The sequence below is a fragment of the Anomaloglossus baeobatrachus genome (genome assembly GCF_048569485.1).
Source record: "Anomaloglossus baeobatrachus isolate aAnoBae1 chromosome 7 unlocalized genomic scaffold, aAnoBae1.hap1 SUPER_7_unloc_2, whole genome shotgun sequence".
NCBI classification, from domain to species: domain Eukaryota; kingdom Metazoa; phylum Chordata; class Amphibia; order Anura; family Aromobatidae; genus Anomaloglossus; species Anomaloglossus baeobatrachus.
The window spans coordinates 791386-799717 of record NW_027441816.1 but is presented as its reverse complement, the minus strand read 5'-3'; the positions used below and the strand labels follow the sequence as shown (position 1 = coordinate 799717).

General features: G+C 47.3%; 1 pseudogene; it reads left to right on the top strand.

Annotated features, from left to right (window-relative positions):
- Positions 1–2011: 2011 nt before the first annotated feature.
- Positions 2012–2218, top strand: LOC142259401 (U2 spliceosomal RNA; annotated as a pseudogene).
- The last annotated feature ends 6114 nt before the right edge of the window (positions 2219–8332 follow it).

Genomic DNA, 8332 nt, shown 5'->3' with positions numbered 1-8332 from the left:
AATCTTCAAGGACTTCTGCAGCTTTTACCGATGCAGGAAGATGCGCACTACACCCTACCATGCTCAAACCAATGGTTATCAACCTGCTCAGGACTTTACCCCATATTCCAGATGTGGCCTTACAAGTGATTTATAGAGGGGTAACAATACGTTGGGATCACCGGATCTAATCTCCCTTTTTATACACCCTAAAATCTTGTTTGCTTTAGAATAAACAATAACATCATAAAGGTATAGCAGTACCGTTTCAAAGTTTCGGTGTCCCAAGCAGCATTCCATCAGCCTCTGGAAGGTTCCTGGCAAATTGCACAGCTCGAAGGGCATGCTTTTGAACTCGCAGAGACCCATCGGGGTGGCAAAGGCGGTCTTCTCCCGGTCTGCCTCAGCAACGGACACTTGCCAATAGCGACTAGTGAGATCAAGGGTAGAAAAATAATTTGCAGTTCTCAATGCAGCTAGCTATTCCTCAATACAGGGGAGTGGTGCTGTCCTTCTTCTTTAACAGGACCAACGGAGCTGCCCAGAGGCTACAACTGTCACGGATAACCCCAGCCTCCTTCATGTTGCTCAACATGTCCTTGGTACACTGGTAATGTGCAGGTAGTTTTGGCTTATATCTCTCTTTGATGGGTGGGTGTGCACTTGTGGGGATGTAGTGTTTGACCCCTTTTATTCTTCAAAAGTCTAGCGGATGTTTGCTGAAGACTTGCTCGTATTCTTGCACTAGCCTGTAGACCCCCTTCTTGTGATGTGAAGGTGTGGAGTCAGTGCCTACGTGTAATTCCTTACACCACTCCTCTGGCTGACTTGGTGAGCTGTCACTGAATGGGTGGGCTGAAGCAATGGTGGATGCTGCTGTTTGGATAGCATGTGTATCTACTGAGAACAGCTTATCAATGGTGGCAAATCGGAGCAGCTTAATCTCTTGCTCTCCGCAGTTCAACACTCTCATGGGCACTCTTCCCTTCCATATTAATGAATAAAACTATGATGTAAATAGCATATAGATACCCCACAAATGCAGATAAAAGTAGGTTATGGGAAAAGGGGGAAGAGAGAAACAGGAAAATAGTGGAATAAAGTATACCTTCCAGGTGGGAGAGGAAATGGCAGCACAGCCAGTGGAGGTGAAGCAAGGGGAGCCTGCAACTAAAGAGTTGAGAGCGTTATCACATGGTGACTGAGCCTGATTGTAACGGGAGCATAGAGGTGCCGATCCTGTCTTACCTGCGTTGGTGTAGAAGTGGGTGTCCTGTGGTGGAGTCAGCTATGTGCAGTGGTGGCCGTGGGTTCTTTTATGTGCGACCGTAGTAATAGCTGCGCCCACTTCCTGTATGGGAGTGGAATGCAGTGAGGGTAATGGAACGCACGCCTGCGCATTTGTGTTTAACGTCGCGCATGTGCAGAACGGAGAAAAGGCTGCGCTCACTTCCTAATGAAAGGGAGTGAGACGCATCTGGGAAGGGAAGGGAAAAGATTAGGGTTTGGGGATGATGAAAGGGCTTTCTACGGGCAAGGATGGCAAAGGGTGGCAGTGACGGAAAGTCAGGCAGCCTGTCCTGTCCTGTCCTGTCCGTCCGTCTTTTTGTATCATGAATTGGAAAGACTGCAAGGGGGAGGGGAGGTGCTTGTGTCCAAAAGGAGGAGTTATTCAGATTCATTGCAGTGGGCGGCGGCTGCAAAAAGCACCATTCTTCTTGTTTTTGCTCTGCAAAACAGCCTTTTCAAGGGTTGGCTTGGGTGACAAAATGTCTTCTGTAGGCGTGGGTTTGTCTCCCTCTCCCTAAGATGTGTCCGGTATAGGCCAGGGTGCCACTCAAGGCCGTAACCAATTCGGGTTATAGCTTCTCGGCCTTTTGGCTAAGATCAAGTGTAGTTTCGGAGGACGCTACCTTGGTCGGTACTGGAAGGTGCCTGGGATTGCACGTCTGCCGGCCTTGAGGAAGTGTGTGCGCCTTCTGGTGACACATAGCTCTCTTGTGCCTGGACGGTTCCCAGGCAACGGGAGGCGATCACCTTTGTTATTTTGAAGTCCTACTGATAAACAAAAAAAAAAAAAAATTAAATCTGTTCTTATCAGTTTAATATCTGATACGTCCCCTCTCTGGGGACCATATATTAAATGGATTTTTAGAACAAGGAGATGGAAAAAATCTTGCTCTGTCCACTGCACGCATTGACCTGGTATTGCAGTACCTCCAGGACCGGTGCACCCCTTCTTAACCCAGTTTCCAAAAGCAGAACTCAATTCACCTGATTCAAATGAGCCCCATTAGTTAATTGAAAGAAAGCAAAAACTTTATATGCACCTCAATTTGGCCAATTCACTTTTCACACTTTCACCCTTTTTTTTATCTTTCACACCTTTTACTTGCTTTATTGATGCAAAAAGCTGTGCCAAATAGCAAACTCATCTCCACTCAACTTGACCAACTCTGCTATGTCCCGTGCAGTATCTTATTCTCAGTCTTATCTAGATCATTTGCAATTGAATAGAATAGATCCCTTTTGGCTGCTTATGACTGTGTAAAATATGTAGTTTTACTGGGCTGGGATGAGAGAATCCATTGAAGCATGGTGTAGGGATTGTGGTTCCTGTGTGCTAAGAAGAGAGGCTGGCACCAGCCAGAAAGCCCCATTGCAGCCAATAATCACTTAATAACTTTTTGAACTTGTCATCATATGGGAGGCCTTCCATTCCTTGTAGTAGTCTAGTTGCCCACCTTTGAACTGACTCTAACTTCTGAATGTCCTTATTAAAATGTGGAGCCCAAAACTGGTTCCCATATTCCAGATGTAGCCTTACAAGTGATTTATAGAGGTGTAACAATACGTTGGGATCACGGGATCTAATCTCCCTTTTTATACACCCTAAAATCTTGTCCCAAGCAGCATTCCATCAGCCTCTGGAAGGTTCCTGGCGCATTGCACAGCTCGAAGGGCATGCTTTTGAACTCGCAGAGACCCATAGGGGTGGCGAAGGCGGTCTTCTCCCGGTCTGCCTCAGCAACGGACACTTGCCAATAGTGACTAGTGAGATCAAGGGTAGAAAAATAATTTGCAGTTCTCAATGCAGCTAGCGATTCCTCAATACGGGGAGTGGTGCCGTCCTTCTTTTTTAACAGGATCAACAGAGCTGCCCAAAGGCTACAACTGTCACGGATAACCCCAGCCGCCTTCATGTTGCTCAACATGTCCTTGGTACACTGGCAATGTGAAGGTGGTATTGGCTTATAGCTCTCTTTGATGGGTGGGTGTGCACCTGTGGGGATGTGGTGTTGGACCCCTTTTATTCCCCCAAAATCTAGCGGGCTTCCCACCGGTAACCCGCTCCCCAGCTTGGATGGATGCTGAGGGAGCCCCTTTTGCCGCAGGCTCTGGCCCTGGGAACTGTAGCCTTGGCGGTGACTGTGCTTCCCTCTACGGTGTGAGCTGTTGCCTTCAATCGGGTCTTGACTGCTGGGAAACCCTGGAGGTTCCTGTCGCTAACGGATTTGACCGGTTTTACGGCGACTCCTAGCCTGGTCGGGGTCCGTAGGCCCTGCCGGATGGTGCTGGCTTCTCTTCACTCCCCGATCTGGTACCGGCGGGCCACCGCCCATCCCCGGTCCGTACGGTTCACTCCAATCAGCCTCTCCTGCAGAAGGTCACCACCGTCTGCCAACCTTGCTGAGTGCCCGGGCCACACACCCGGACACGGTCAGTCTCCTCTCCTCTTCACTTCTCTAACTCCAAAACTGATCTCTAATCTGACTCCTTTTCCCGCCTCCAGGACTGTGAACTCCTCGGTGGGTGGGATCAACCGCCTGGCCCACCCCCTGGTGTGGACATCAGCCCCTGGAGGAAGGCAACTAGGATTTGTGTTTAGCTTCGGTGTGCCTAGCCGGAGTGTAGAGTGTGTTGGTGTAGTACCTGTGACGACCTGGCTTGTCCAGGGCGCCCATGTGGGGTGTTGGCAGTGTATTTGCGCCTGCGTTCAAAGGTTTGCTGAATGGATAACTGAACGCTGCGCTGGGACAAGGACGTGCTTGATGATGGTGTTATTTCTGAGTAGGCAACTGCAGGTGCAGGACCGGAGGAGGCTTGTTCGCAGGCAGCATGGACAGGGGATTGGCTCGCATGCACAACCAGCGAAGACGTAGCAGTGACATTAGCAAGCACTGCTCCTCGACTCTGTTGTACTTCCCACAAAGTCGGGTGCTTGGCTGACATGTGCCTGATCATGCTGGTGGTGGTCAGGCTGCTAGTTTTGGTACCCCTGCTGATGCTGGCACGGCAGGTGTTGCAAATGGCCTTTTTAGAATCATCTGGATCCAACTTAAAAAACTGCCAGACTCGGGAAGACCTAACATTTGTACAGGCACCTTGTGTCGTGTTGTTGTTCCGGGGAACGGTTGCCTGACTTCTGCCTGGAGCCACCACCCTGCTTCTTACTGCCTGTTGGGATGCTACGCCTCCCTCCCCCTGTGCACTGCTGTCCTCGCTCTGCATATCCTCCTGCCAGGTTGGGTCAGTTACTGGATCATCCACCACGTCGTCTTCCTCTTCCGCACCCTGCTCCTCCTCCTGACTTCCTGACAATTGTGTCTCATCATCGTCCACCCCTTGTTGAGACACGTTGCCAACTTCGTGAGAACGTGGCTGCTCAAATATTTGGCCATCTGTACATACGATCTCCTCATGACCCACTTCAACATGAGCTGGCGAGAGGCCAGAATGTGCGAATGGAAATGTGAACAGCTCTTCCGAGTGTCCAAGTGTGGGATCATTAATGTCCGAGGACGTGTACTCAGCCTTGTGGTAGGAAGGAGGATCAGGTTCTGAAATGTGCGGTGCAGTATCACGGCTACTGACACTTGACCGTGTGGAAGACAGAGTGTTTGTGGTGGTGCCAATCTGACTGGAAGCATTATCCGCTATCCAACTAACAACCTGTTGACACTGGTCTTGGTTCAAGAGCGGTGTACTGCTGCGGTCCCCAAGAATTTGGGACAGGACGTGCGAGCGACTAGATGTGGCCCTTTGTTGTGGTAAAATTAGAGCTTGCCCACGACCTCGGCCTCTGCCTGCACCACCATCACGTCCACTTCCTTGTTCCTTGCCAACGCCCTTGCGCATTTTGCAATGCTGTGCTGACGTGTATTCACTAGACTTGGGCGTTATATCAAAGTTTGTGCAAATTGTGCACCTGTACGCTGCCACCGACAGGCACACACGTGCGGTTTTTAAATGCAAGCACGGACGCACTAAGAACCTAACAGGTTTTAGGAGCAAAAATTAATGACGAGAACTCTGACACTATCAGCCACTGCTGACTGACGTGTATTATACACTACACTTGTGCGTTATATAATAGTTTGGTAAAAACGCACACAAGTGCACCTGTACGCTGCCACCGACAGGCACACACGTGCGGTTTTTAAATGCAAGCACGGACGCACTAAGAACCTAACACAGGTTTTAGGAGCAAAAATTAATGACGAGAACTCTGACACTATCAGCCACTGCTGACTGACGTGTATTATACACTACACTTGTGCGTTATATAATAGTTTGGTAAAAACGCACACAAGTGCACCTGTACGCTGCCACCGACAGGCACACACGTGCGGTTTTTAAATGCAAGCACGGACGCACTAAGAACCTAACAGGTTTTAGGAGCGACAATTGCTGAGAAGTCTGACACTATCAGGACTGTTTTAGACTGTGTACACCAGCCCCAGATATGATGAAGGCTGGTATACGGTCACCACTAGGAATGGCTATATACCCTGCCTGCCTGCCTGCCTGCCTGCCTGTATACTGCTACAATAGTCCTGACAAGGACTCTTTTGGTCACTAGCCTGTATTCCAACCTGGCTATACCCTGCCTGTATACAGCAACAATAGCCTGAGAAGGACTCTGCTACTGTACTCCGACCTGGCTATACCCTGCCTGCCTGTATACAACTAGAATAGTCCTGAGAAGGACTTTTGGTCACACTGTTTGCAGCCCTGCTACGGAAATAGCTATAAAGGGCCGCAAACCTTTCCCTGAAGCAGCGACCCTCTCCCTGCACTGACTGTCTGGATAGCTGTGAGCAGAGCACAGCGCGCCCGCCGGTATAAAGGCTCGGTCACGCTGTGCAGGCCGGCCAATCACTGCAATTCCACAACTAACAGGGCTGTGGCATTGCAGTGGTCTGCCAGCCAATCCCTGCATGAGGGCTGGCTCTCAAAAGAGCGCCAACATGCAGGGATGAAGACCACGAGTACAGCACGAGTATCGCGAGATTACTCGGTCCCCGTCGAGTAGACCGAGTACAGTGATACTCGTGCGAGTACCGAGTAGTAACAAGCATGCTCGCTCATCACTATTTATTAGTAAAATGGCTTACACTCCCCTTTTTTCCACTTTTTTCTTCACTACTTTTATAAAGAAATTTTTCCTTTCTTTATTCTTAATGCAATTTTATATAGCAACACCACCATTTTTTGCCACGAACATAATTTTTCTTGTCCGTCATCCCGTTCACCCTTACAGGGTTGTGGACAGATGCACTTGTCACTACACTTCTAAGACTCAATACAGGGTCTGGAGCTCAATGCTCCCTTTTTGTTTTTTTTTTCTTCTTTTTTTTCTTTTTTTCATTTTGTCCTTCTTCTTCTTCTTTTTCTGATTTTTGTCTCAAAAAGCTGATGAAATTTGAAACACTATACCCCAGTGATTTTATAAATGTTTCTCAATATATCACTTGAGAACTTTTATGGCCGGTATTGTAACAGTTGACCATCCCGGCAGTATTTGAAATACAGCAGTCAGTCCTCTGACGTAGCTCCATATGTGTATATATAGAGGTTCTTCCTCCTTTGATTGCATACTGTTCTTTTTTTGCCCTGATGAAGGAGACAGTGATCTCTGAAACACATTGACCGGAAAAAAGAATAAAGAGATGAAATAATTAACATCAGTTTCCTTTGGTGACAGCGCGGCACGCACCCGATTTTCCTCCTATACGTTATTGCTCTTCTACTAGGGGCTGCGGCTGTCGCCATTTGTAACGTGCATTTAGGGGTTGTGACTGGCACAACCTTAATAGGTGAGTGCAACTACTATTAATTATTTGTTACCTTACCAGGTAAGACCCTAATTTGTGCGTCTGCTCCAGAGTTATTTCCCTGATTATTAATATCTGACAGGCAGTGATTGATCCTGCATTCTCACCTTCCTCTCTGTTGCACATTCTTATTGTTCCTATATGCTCTCTATTTCCATCAGACTTTTTTTGTCCTTCGGTGGGGCTCTAACATATGTGCACCATTTATTATTTATTTTTATGGATTCCTTTCTTTTTTCATGCTAGCGTTCATTATGCAGTAGTCATTCATGATATATCTTATATTTGTGAATCCATTAGGGCTCTATATGTCTGGTGCATCACATTGGGTCTTTTCAGTGCACAATAGGCACCTTTTTCTGTTATGCTCTGCTGCCACCTTATGGACATCCTATCAGTGATGCCAGAAAAAAATGGACATGTCTCCGTGCAGCAATCACGGACACGCGGGTACGCCGCACGGAGACACGTGCAGTGAAAAATCACTGATGTGTGAGCAGACCCATTCATTATAATGGATCTGCGTATCTCAGTGATTCTGTTATGTTTAAAAAAAAGCACAAACGTACCAGAATCACTGACGTGTGAAACAGGCCTTATAGTGTTTTGATTTATGTATGTATTATACAACTTCTGTGGATCTTGTATGAGTGACTTTTCTTCATTTTATTGGATTGTTTTAAAATATTGAAATAAAGTCACGCTTCCTATGCATCCTTTTGTATTCTGATTGGCTACTATAATACAGTTTTTAGGCACTGAGATCGATACCAGAGGCATGGTCTTCCGCTTACCAGAGGATAAGCTCAAAAGGCTAAGGGACATAATAGAAGGGTTTAGTGCTGTTAAGAAGGTGGCATTAAGATAAATGAAATATATCTTCTCGGTCTTCTCGTTTTCTTGCTGAGTTGTGCCAATGGACAGAGTTTTTTCTAGACATTTGCTATTGGAAACTCAGGGAACCAAAGCTCCTGGATAGAGTTGAGTGCGGTTCGTGGTTCGTGGTTCTCCAGTTCTAGGCTCGAGTGATTTTGGGGCATGTTCTAGATCGAACTAGAACTCGAGCTTTTTGCAATAGCTCGATAGTTCTAGAAACGTTCGAGAACGGTTCTAGCAGCCAAAAAACAGCTAAATCATAGCTTGGTTTCTGCTGTAATAGTGTAAGTCACTCTGTGAATCAAACTATTATCACATTTCAGTGTATAGTGTGCGTGAACAGCGCCTTCAGATCACTG